Genomic DNA, 11,058 nt, shown 5'->3' with positions numbered 1-11,058 from the left:
ATCTTCTAATTCAAACATTTTACAGTTTTATGGTGGAGACATGGTACCTAGCTAACTTCCTGTGCTAGTAATTATAGTTTAGTTACTGCTGGAGTAATTATTAACTTATAAATAAAAACGTATTTTGCTTCACTGAATCAAGCAAAATAGGTATTGTGTATGCGTATGCAAATAAGAGTGTGAATTAGTTCTGAAATATTCCCGCCAGTTAAAAAATATCAGTAGCTTTGTATGGACATGTGCTCTAGAAACAGGATTACCAAATATTCCAAGAAAATTTGAGTTGCCACCCTCACCTTCAATAGTAATCTACTATCTAGAAAAACTCCATTGATAATGCTAATGGAAAATCACTTACACTAGGAAAAGAGAACAAATAAACAGATAAAATAGAGTCCTGTTTCTCTAACAGTACTGATGAGTCATTCTCAGTTAAAATTAGGTCCAATTATGAGTAACAGGAAATCTCAAATTATAGCTGCTTACTCAAGATAGAAATTTGTAGATAGAAATTTGTTTCACTCTCACAAAAATATTGGCAGACTATGACGAATATGGTGACTCTGGTCTCCTTAGGGACCCAAGCTCCTTCTGTCCTCTACCATCTTTAACATGTGGCTTTTACCTTGCTGTGCAAGATATCTGTTCTAGTTCTAGATATTGCATCCACATTCCAGTCTTCACAGAAGTTTTGTTACCATTTTCCTTACATTTCCCTGGTCACACCTAACTGCAAAAAAAGCTAGAAAATATTATAGTTTTGGCAACCCATTTGCCCAGCTTAAGTTCATGGGGTCTATTACGAGAAGAAAGTGAGAACAGATATTGGGAGACAACTGGTAGCCTCTACCACTAGTCTACCCTTTAGCAAAACGTTCCTGCGTGGGTGCAAGGACTGTTTGAAAGGATTTACATTCTCTACACTTAGGTTCATTGTTGGGAAGGAAGAAATTCCCACACATTCTTATTCACCAGAGGCGGCATATGCAAAAGTGGAACAAAAGACTGAGAAACATGAGGAAAAACCAAGAGGAATGAATATAATTGCTCTAGTCAGGAAGCTTGTGGTTTCAGTATGTAAGCATGGACCAAGGCATTGACGTTGCAAACACTATGAGGATAATTGCATCTCTTGTTGTATTAAAGTTTTCATCAGAATGTTTAGCATGGGATACTTGATCCAGTGCTGCCTCTGGATTCCCTCTGCATTTAGGCATCTGTTTACACAGCCATTCCAGCTACTTTCTCTCTTCTACAATAAAGAAAACTTCCAGCTCAGAGCTTTTCTGGGCTCTTTTGTTAGTATATACAAGAGTACTAGTTGCTTCTTGTGCTGGGTCAGAAATCTGGATGATGAACTGCATGCCATTATAGCTGGATTTTTGGTGGGAATATCAATGACGTTTTATAAAAGCACAATTTCCATGTATTTAGCTTCCAAATTGGTAGAGACAATGTATTTCAAAGGCATTGAAGCAGGAAAGGTTCCCTATTTTCCCCATGCAGACACTATCATCTATTCCATCTCTACAGCAATTTGCTTCCAGGCAGCTGTCATGGAAGTTCATACCTTGAGACAATCTTACTGGAAGTTCCTTTTAAGGCTCACCAAGGGCAGATTTGCCGTCATGAACCGAAAAGTCCTTGATGTTTTTGGTACTGGTGCATCTAAACACTTTCAGGACTTAATTCCTAGGTTAGATCCAAGATACACAGCTGTAACACCAGAATTGCCCATCGAGTTTCCTTGAAGATGACTGTAACTTGTTAATGTGACTTAATGTTTCATTATTTTTTCCTAGAGAGTTAATTATGTTGAACACAAAGAAGGGGGCCTGAGCTTGAACGTCAGTGTTATTTCAATGAGAAATGCTCTTTTTGTTGTTTGTTTTTCTTACCAATCAGAAATACAGAAGCTTTTTAGGAAAGTGTTGCTTAATAATTAAGCTCGCTCTATAGCCAGAATCTCATTCTGGATCACTGTAATGGTTGACATTATGATATATTATAGATTAAATTATGTCCACAAGCAATCTTAAATACTTTATGTAGAAATGTAGTAACAAATAAGAGTATACTCAGAATTACTCTAAAAGATGTTTTACTTCATTCCAATATAATTCTTGGTTAAAACTAAGAATATTTCTACATTTTAGGATACAAAGGATCACAGATACATGGATTTGGTCTGTATTTTCTTTTTTTTTAACTTCTGAATTGGTAACTATACTAGTGAAATTTTATAGGTATGGTGTAACTCCTCACAGACAATGCTGCTTTATTTAGTATAGAGCAAATTAATTGGAGAAAGTGGCCATTCTTACTTCAGGGATGCAAAGACGGGTCATACTGTTTGGATAAATGCCGTAGTATCCGTGCTTTTTTTCCACTGATACCTTCATCTCTCTCCATGATCAGCTGGGTTCTTTGGCAGCCCAGTGAACCTGTGTATTAGTGGCAGGTTAAGAACAAATGCAAATTGACATATCTGTTAAAGTTGAAACGTATGTTTTAATCTTTTACAGAAGCATTACACTTGAATATTCAAATGAAGTTACTTTTAAACCCCCTGTAGGTTTACTATGTTTGTTTTCATTTACAAGGACTGAAGTCTTCATAGCTAAGTTTGTATGCTGTTGTCGATTTAGAAGGGATCAAATTCTATGGAACAAAAGTAGTTAGGGCAAGTTAGGCATTTTGTTCCTCAGCTGTTTCACCTATAGGGATGTTTGACAACTAAAAACATTCTAAAAATCCAGTGGTTGTTTAGAAGTCCATTTTATGACTAATTGGATGCAGGTTCTCTAGCTTCTTTTCACAAAATCATTGTCATCACTTTTACTCCTGTTAGAGCAAAGAAGTGACAAGATGTAGTCACTGCTGATTATGAGTTAGTTCAGGACAGCTTTGATTGAAATATGAATTGAAAAATCTAAATATCATATTTAGAGTTTTTCAGGGACAAGTTATTCTTTTCTAAGTTAACGCAAGGCTTAAGTTGTTGTGATATGTTACATTACAATTAATGTAACATATAGGGATAATGGTATATTTTTTTAATATAATTTTGTTGCTGAAAAGTTTTAGGCTGCTGTAAATTAATTATGCAGTAGAACTTGTGTAGCAATAAGAATTATAACCCAGACTTTTTAAATGCTTAATCCTCTGTATTCAATTTCACCTTGTATACTTTGGTTTACATGTAATTCTAACCTTGGTTGTTATGGCAGATTGAAACCAAACAAAAAAGACAGTATCAGAGAGAGCCAATTTAATTAGGCCAAAATTTTGCATTGTGATTACCTTTTTAGGATTGACTTGTCTATTAGGCAATACAGTTAAAGGATCCTTTTGGCTTCAGACTTCCAAATTGATTAATAAATTCAGTTTTAAGTTTTTATTCACTGGAATCAAAATGATTAGTACTGTGTTTGCTTTTAAAAATGAAGTATTATAGCAGTGAAGAAAGCACTGCTACTTGCATCTCATTTTCTCTATTCAGAAATTATGTTTATAATATTTTTCCTGTCAGTTAAACAGAAAACTTTTTAATCCATAAGTTATTGTTTTCATTCAGATTAAAAGACTATGAAATTGGAAGACAGATTCTACTGAGATATGATGAGATTGTTTAGTGAAATTTTACTGGTCAAAAGGTACATTCCTATGATTTATTTTTTTTTAATAGAAGCTATAGTCATCTTTTATTTTACAGAAAATATGAAATGAAATAACCATCACAAAGCAGTCATATAATGAATGTATAGCTGGAATGAGCAGTTAACTAGTTTGCAGTGGTGAATAGAGAAGGATAATTTGATTTCATTGGTACAGACTGCAAAGTATTGAGCAAACACAAAGAAACTGTATTCCTGAAGACAATCAAAATGAATGTGTTTCTACCTCTAATTAACCAGATATGGACTGGCAACTTGCATTATAAATAAAGTCAAATAGATGTGTCCATTCCAAAAAAAAAAAAAGTGTACCTGTGTGTGGAATGCACTGACCTCACATTCTAAGTTATCTTCTGAATATTGTTAACCATGGACCAAAAGGCAAAACATCTCTCCCAGCACAAATATAGAACTGTGGAGTAGGATCAGGATAACCTCAATAAGAACTTCCATTGAAAAAAGGAAAGAATGTGAACTATCTAGCAATTACTAGGTCATTAGTAATTTTATGCACTTATTCAAGGTGATTTTCTATTAGTGGATTTTCAAAGTCAGTGGTTCTCAATTATTATACTTTATACTGAGGAGAGCAAAGAGCTTTCTAAAATGTAGGATATGTCTATCAATATTTGCTGCTTTAGAGATTAAAACTGACAATTTTCAAAATACTTATTGATTTGTTGATTTAAAATAATAGCAAACCTGATGTCAACATAATTTTATGAAAAATAACTATATTTTCCAAAACAGAAAATTAGTGAGAAGAGTGACATCATTTAAATATTTTGAGTCTTTTTAATGTCTGACAGTATAAGACAGCTGATTTCTGACATCTGCTTCAGCATTCAATGTATTGTAATGTTGGTGAAGTGGATGAAAGTTTGACTTCACCCAGATAGAAACTTAGAAAAGGGGAATATTTTAGTAACTTTTACAGAAAATTGTAGATGTTCCTTTTTGATGCTACACCAAAACTTGACAACTGGAAGTTTCTTTTTTTTTTTTAAGATTTTTTTTTTTTGATGTGGACCATTTTTTTAAAAGTCTTTTTTGAATTTGTTACAACACTGCAAAATGTTTTGGTTGTTTGGCCTCAAGGCATGTGGGATCTCAGCTCCCAGACTAGGGATCGAACCCACACCCCTTGCATTGGAAGGCAAAGTCCCAACCTCTGGACCGCCAGGGAAGTCCCAACAAGTGGAAGTTTCTTAAAGATTAGTTGCAATGTGGAATCTGAAACCAAATTAATTATTCATACTGTAACATTAAAATTTGTGTTTTACCTTTAGAATGACCCTTTTATTCATGCATGGATCATTTTGACAATATTGGTTCCCTGAGTTAGTAAGTTTTCACAAATGTTGACATTTTGTTATAGAATATGAAAAAACATCACATTTGTTAATATCACCATATAAAAGTCTTTAAGTATGGGGAAGCTGTCAAGTTTTTGGTGATGGATATAATTTTTCAAAATTCTAATTTTTGCTTGAAAGCTCAGATTCTATTATTGGCAACAAACAGCGTCAGTTGTTTTTCTTGAAGTGACAGACTCCCTTTGTTCATTTTAGAAAAAATATCTCCCCAATATTCAAGTCTGAATAACCATAGTTTGTCTGTCAGTCATTCTTTCTAGTAAAAATGATGTTGCATGAGATAAGGAGCTGGTTCAACTAATATAAGAGCTTTTCCCTTAATTCAACCATCATACTTCAGTAGGCAACAGAAGTGCTTAATGTGTACCTAATTTTTCATCATATAAAACATTTTAACAAACATATACTATTAGTAGATTTTTAATAAAATTAATAATTTTTAGTGCTTCATCAGGATATTATGAGTGAAACTGTGTATGTGTGTGTGTGTATGTGTAACTTTGTGTGCATGATGGAGAAAAATATGACCATTTGCAACATTTGTTGCCACTGCCTTTATTCTGGCTACAGTGACAGCAGTTTTACCAATCATTGCTTTTAAACTGTCAATACAAATGTTTACACAGTGAAAAAGGGCAAGTGATGTCTTAGTATTGTGATGAAAACATTTGGCCTCACAAATCCCCTGAAAATATCTTGAGGACCCTCAGGGAACCTCAAACCACACATTGAGCATCACTGTGTGAAGTTAAAGAGCATGCACATTTAAAATATTTACAGATGCTGCCTGGTTGAACAATTTTCAATTCCACCAAAATTTTTGGTGTGACTGAATTTGACATTCTGACCAATATTTGTATTATTAGAAGTACAAATATTTGTCTATCTGAAAGATATGAAAAAGCTCATTGTTACCTTAATTTGTTTCCCTTTTACCATAAGTGAAGGTCAGAATCTTTCCATTTATTTATTGTTCAGTATATTACTGGTGCAGGGATAGATGGGCAGCTCCATGAGACAGAAGAAAGACTTTATAAATTGACCTAAACTCATTTGGGAATGTAATTTACGATCAAGTTTGGATTTCCTTAATAGGTAATCAGTTTGGAAAGAGGTAGAAACTTTAATAAATGATATTGGGATAACTAACTGGCTGGTTACTTGAAGGAGAGGTTGATCTATAATTGATTTTCATTTTGCATCAAAAATTCTGAATGAATAAAAGATCAACATATTCTTAAAATTCAACTCATAAAGTAAAAGACTGGGTAACTTATTTTGTATTTTATGTTTGAAACATCTGACAAAATATAACACAGGAAAACCAGAAAAATTAAAGAAAATAAGTGATATATATGACTATATAAAATTATTTAAATGGAAAAAGAGCACAGAATAAATCATAAGAATAATAATAAATGAGAAATAAATATATTTAACACATACTATTAAAAACTCATTCTACTTTTTAATATATTAAGTGCTATTATAAATGTGTAAGAAAAAGAAATAAACAGCCTCTTAGAAAAATAGGAGAGGATATGAATGTAGGATCTTGAGGTAAATCATAAAAACAATTTTATAGCTAATATATAGTCAAATCTTCCAGCTCTCTCATTTATAGATGAGGAAACTTCAGTCTAGAGAGGCATAATAAAAGTTAAATTTCTTTTCTCTCCATTAAATGCTTTAAAAGCTAGAAATTATTTTTTCATTTGTTTCTACTATGCAACTAAATTACCCTAATCTGATTTGTTTTAAACTGTGTATAAATTTAAATATATGTCATATAAATCACTCTGTAACTACTCCATGAAAATGCAATAGCATAGAATGACCTTTAGCTATTTGCAACTGATATATTAAAAAAAATAGATTAACATTATTCTTTTCAAAATTGACACCATCTGTTCTTACTACACAGGACTAGATATCGTGGTTAAGGTCTCAGGCTCTCAAGCCCAACTGCTCCAGCTGGAATTCTGGCTTTGTGACATACTGAGTAACCTGAACAATTTCCTGAAACTCTGTATGTCTCAGTTCCTGATTTATGTATCATCCTAGTTTCTAAGGTTATTATAGGATAACCTCATGCTTATAAAGAGCTTATGATAAGGCATGACATACAGTAAATTATCATTTTCATCATCATTTATAGGTGGAGACACTTTTGGTGACCAATAACAGTTTTCTCTGTGTATTGTTGCACTGTGGATTAGAAGCATGTCTTATCTTGCTCTGTTACCACCACAGAAATGATCTGCATATAGAATTGATTTCTATACAAAGTCTGTAACCCAGCTATTTTCATAATGTATTAAGTAACACGATGAATGAATCCCAGGTGTATATTGGCAGTAAAGGTTGCAGAAAGGGTTCAGGGTCATTTAGCATAATGGAAATTGAATGAATTTATTATTGTAATCTTTTGTATGAGGAAGAACTTACAGAACCTAGTTCCAAAGTTCATATGAGTGAAGAGAGAGACTAAATGACACAAACAGGGGATACAAATCAGCTGATTTCAAATTCAGAATGTATCTACATGCCCTCTTGTTTGTCCCAATTATCCTTCTCATTGTGAGGCTACTATCAACTTGACCCTGATGTTCCTTGTTCTTTGAAAACTCTTCTGGAAACACTACAAAGGCTGAAGGGATTTATCATAAGCCTAGATATGCAGTATTCTAATGTAGCCTGGAAACTAAATTGAGCTGGAAATCATTTATGCATACTAAGGCCAATGCCTGCCCATTCTAAATGGATCACTGGTGGCTTATCACTATCTCTTAGACACCCAATACTGAACGTAGACAGAAAATAATTCTCAGGAGCTAAAAAGGCTTTCATTTTTCAGATTTTCTTCCCTTTGTCCTTTACGGTCCTGAACTCAATGAAATTGTCTGAAGGCTACCTCCCATCACAAGGATGATGGAAATGGGAATTTGGGTCTATTTATTTCTGAAAAGAAAGAGCCATGGGTATGAAAACCTCACCACTCAGCCCTTTAACAACATGCAACGCACAAAAGCAATCAGTTTTCTTGCATGAAATTCTTCTCTAAAGATACCAAACACCAAACAACAAATGGACTTTCTTCTTAAGTCAAATTGCTGCTCTCATTTTCTGTCTAGTTGCATACTTTCTGAATTTCTAAATGCTCTCCTTGTAAATAATTTAAGGGATAAAATTTGCTGAATTATACTAGTGGATGACCATGAGGTTTCAGGCTGACAAAGGATTTATAACACACTATTCATTACTCATTTAGTGCATTTAAAAAAACACATTCAGTATTTTAAAATTATTCCTCTGAGTTTTTACATAACAATTTCTTATTGTTTGGAAAAGGTTGTTTTTTTTAAATAACATTATTAAGATATAATTCATATACCATAAAACTAACCAAGTTAGAGCATGTAGTTCACTGATTTTCAGTGTATGCACAAAGTTGTGCAGCCATCAGTGCAATTTAATTTTAGGACATTTTCTTCAGGCCAAAAAGAAATCCCCCACGTGTTAGTGTCACTCCCATTCTCATCTTCTCTTCCAACCCCCAGTTGTAGAAAGCAACTAATTTACTCTCTAGCTATAGATTTGCCAATTTTGGACATTTCATATAAATGTAATCATAAAAATATGTGATCTTTGTGGCTAGATTCTTTCAAATAGGATAGTATTTTCAAGGCTCATCCATGTATAGCATGCATTGGCAATCCATTCCTTTTTATTGCTGAATAATATTCCATTGTGAGGATACACCATGTTATATTTATCCATTCCCAATTGATATTTAAGTTGTTTCCATTTTGACTATTACAAATTATGCAGCTAGGAACATTTATGTACTAGTGTTTATGTAAATATATGATTTTAGTTCTCTTGGGTATATGTCTAGAGCGAGTAGAATTGCAAGGCCCCATTGTAACTCCTTGGTTAACTTTTTGAGGAACTGCCAGACTGTTTTCCAAAGCATTTGGGCCATTTTACATTCCAATCAGTAGTGTAGGAGGGTTCCATTTCTCCAAATTCTCACCAATACTTATTTCCTGCCTCTGTGATTATGACCATTCTAGTGGGTATGAAATAATATATTATTGTGGGTTTAATTTGAATCTATAACTAATGATGTTAGGGATGTTTTCATGTGCTTTTTGACCACTTTTTCATATTTTTTGGAGAAATGTTTGTCCAGATATGTTTCTCATTTTTCAATTGGGTTGTCTTTTATTATTAAGTTGTAAGAGTTCCTTATATACTCTTGATACAAGTCCCTTGTCAGATATATGATTTACAAATATTTTTTTCCACTCTGTGAGTTTCCTCACTCTTGATGGTGGCCTTTGAAAAAGGCATCAATTTGTTTCTTTTTCTCTTGTCACTTATGCTTTTGGTGTCATATCTAAGATGCTTTACCTAACCTAAAATCATGAAGATTTATCCTTATTTTTTTCTAAGAATTCTATAAGTTTAGTTCTTACATTTGATCTATGATTGAGCTTGACTTATTTTTTGTGTGTGGTGTGAGGTAGGAGCCAAATTCATTATCTTGCCATATGGATATCCAGTTGTCCCAGAATTATTTGTTGAAAAAAATATTCTTTGGCAACTGAATTGTCTTAGCAATCTTGTCAACTATCAATTGACTGAAAATGTAAGAGTTCATTTTTGGACTCTCAATTCGATTCCATTTATCTATATGCCTATCTTCATACCAATACCACACTGTCTTGATGTTGTAGCTTTGTAGGAAGTTTAAAAAATTGGGAAGTATAAACCGTCCAACTCTATTCATTTTTTCCTTTCAGTGTCTGGTTTATTTCACTTACCATAATACTTTCCAGGTTCATCCATGTTGTTGTAAATGACAGAATTACCTTCTTTTTTAAGGTTAAATAATATTCCATTGTATGTTTTTATACATTTTCTTTTTAAACTATTTTTTTTTTTTTTGCGGTACGTGGGCCTCTCACTGTTGTGGCCTCTCCAGTTGCGGAGCACAGGCTCCAGACACGCAGGCTCAGCGGCCATGGCCCACGGGCCCAGCCGCTCTGCGGCACGTGGGATCTTCCCAGACCGGGGCAAGAACCCACGCCCCCTGCATCGGCAGGCGGACTCTCAACCACTGCACCACCAGGGAAGCCCCTAAACTATTTTTTAAATTGAAGTATAGTTAATTTGCAATGTTGTGTTAGTTCCAGGTATACAGCAAAGTGATTCTGTTTTATATATATATGATATATATTTTTTATATATATCATAATATATATTTTAAAGTTGGTTTATATTTCCCAATTTTTAAACTTACTACAATTCTACAAAATTAAGACAGTGTGGTATTGGCATGAAAACAGGCATACAGATAAATGGAATAGAACTGAGAGTCCAGAAATGAACTCTTACATTTTTGGTCAATTGATTCATATACATTGATATATATATTCTTTTTCAGACTCTTTTCCATTTTAGGTTATTACAAGATATTGACTATAGTTCCCTGTGCTATACAGTAGGTCCTTGTTGTTTATCTATTGTATATATAGTAGTGTGCATATGGTAATCCCAAACTCCTAATTTATCTCTGCCACACACATCCACCACCCCCAGCCACTATCCCCATTGGTAGCCATAAATCTGTTTTCTATGTCTGTGAGTCTATTTCTGTTTTGTAAATAAGTTCATTTATATCATTTTTTGATTACACATATAAGTGAAATCATATGATATTTGTCTTTCTCTGACTTACTTCACTTAATATGACAATCTCTAGGTCCAGCTATGTTGCTGCAAATGGCATTATTTTATTCTTTTTTATGGCTGAATAATATTCCATTTGTATATATACCACATCTTCTTTATCATTCATCTGTTGATGGATACTTAGGTTGCTTCCATGTCTTAGCTATTGTAAATAGTGCTGCTATGAACATTGGGGTGCATGTGTCTCTTTGAATTAGAGTTTTCCTACTGGGGCACGAACCCATGTCCCCTGCGTTGGCAGGTGG

The 11,058-nt window shown here is 33.6% G+C and overlaps 1 pseudogene; it reads left to right on the top strand.

Annotated features, from left to right (window-relative positions):
- Positions 1-545: 545 nt before the first annotated feature.
- LOC112393697 (transmembrane protein 135 pseudogene) lies at positions 546-1,751 on the top strand (annotated as a pseudogene).
- Positions 1,752-11,058: the final 9,307 nt, after the last annotated feature.

Source organism: Neophocaena asiaeorientalis, unplaced genomic scaffold (genome assembly GCF_003031525.2).
Source record: "Neophocaena asiaeorientalis asiaeorientalis breed wild unplaced genomic scaffold, Neophocaena_asiaeorientalis_V1.1 scaffold7, whole genome shotgun sequence".
Classification (NCBI taxonomy): Eukaryota; Metazoa; Chordata; class Mammalia; order Artiodactyla; family Phocoenidae; genus Neophocaena; species Neophocaena asiaeorientalis.
Note: the sequence above shows the minus strand (reverse complement) of the source record. Positions and strands in the feature narration are given on the sequence as shown.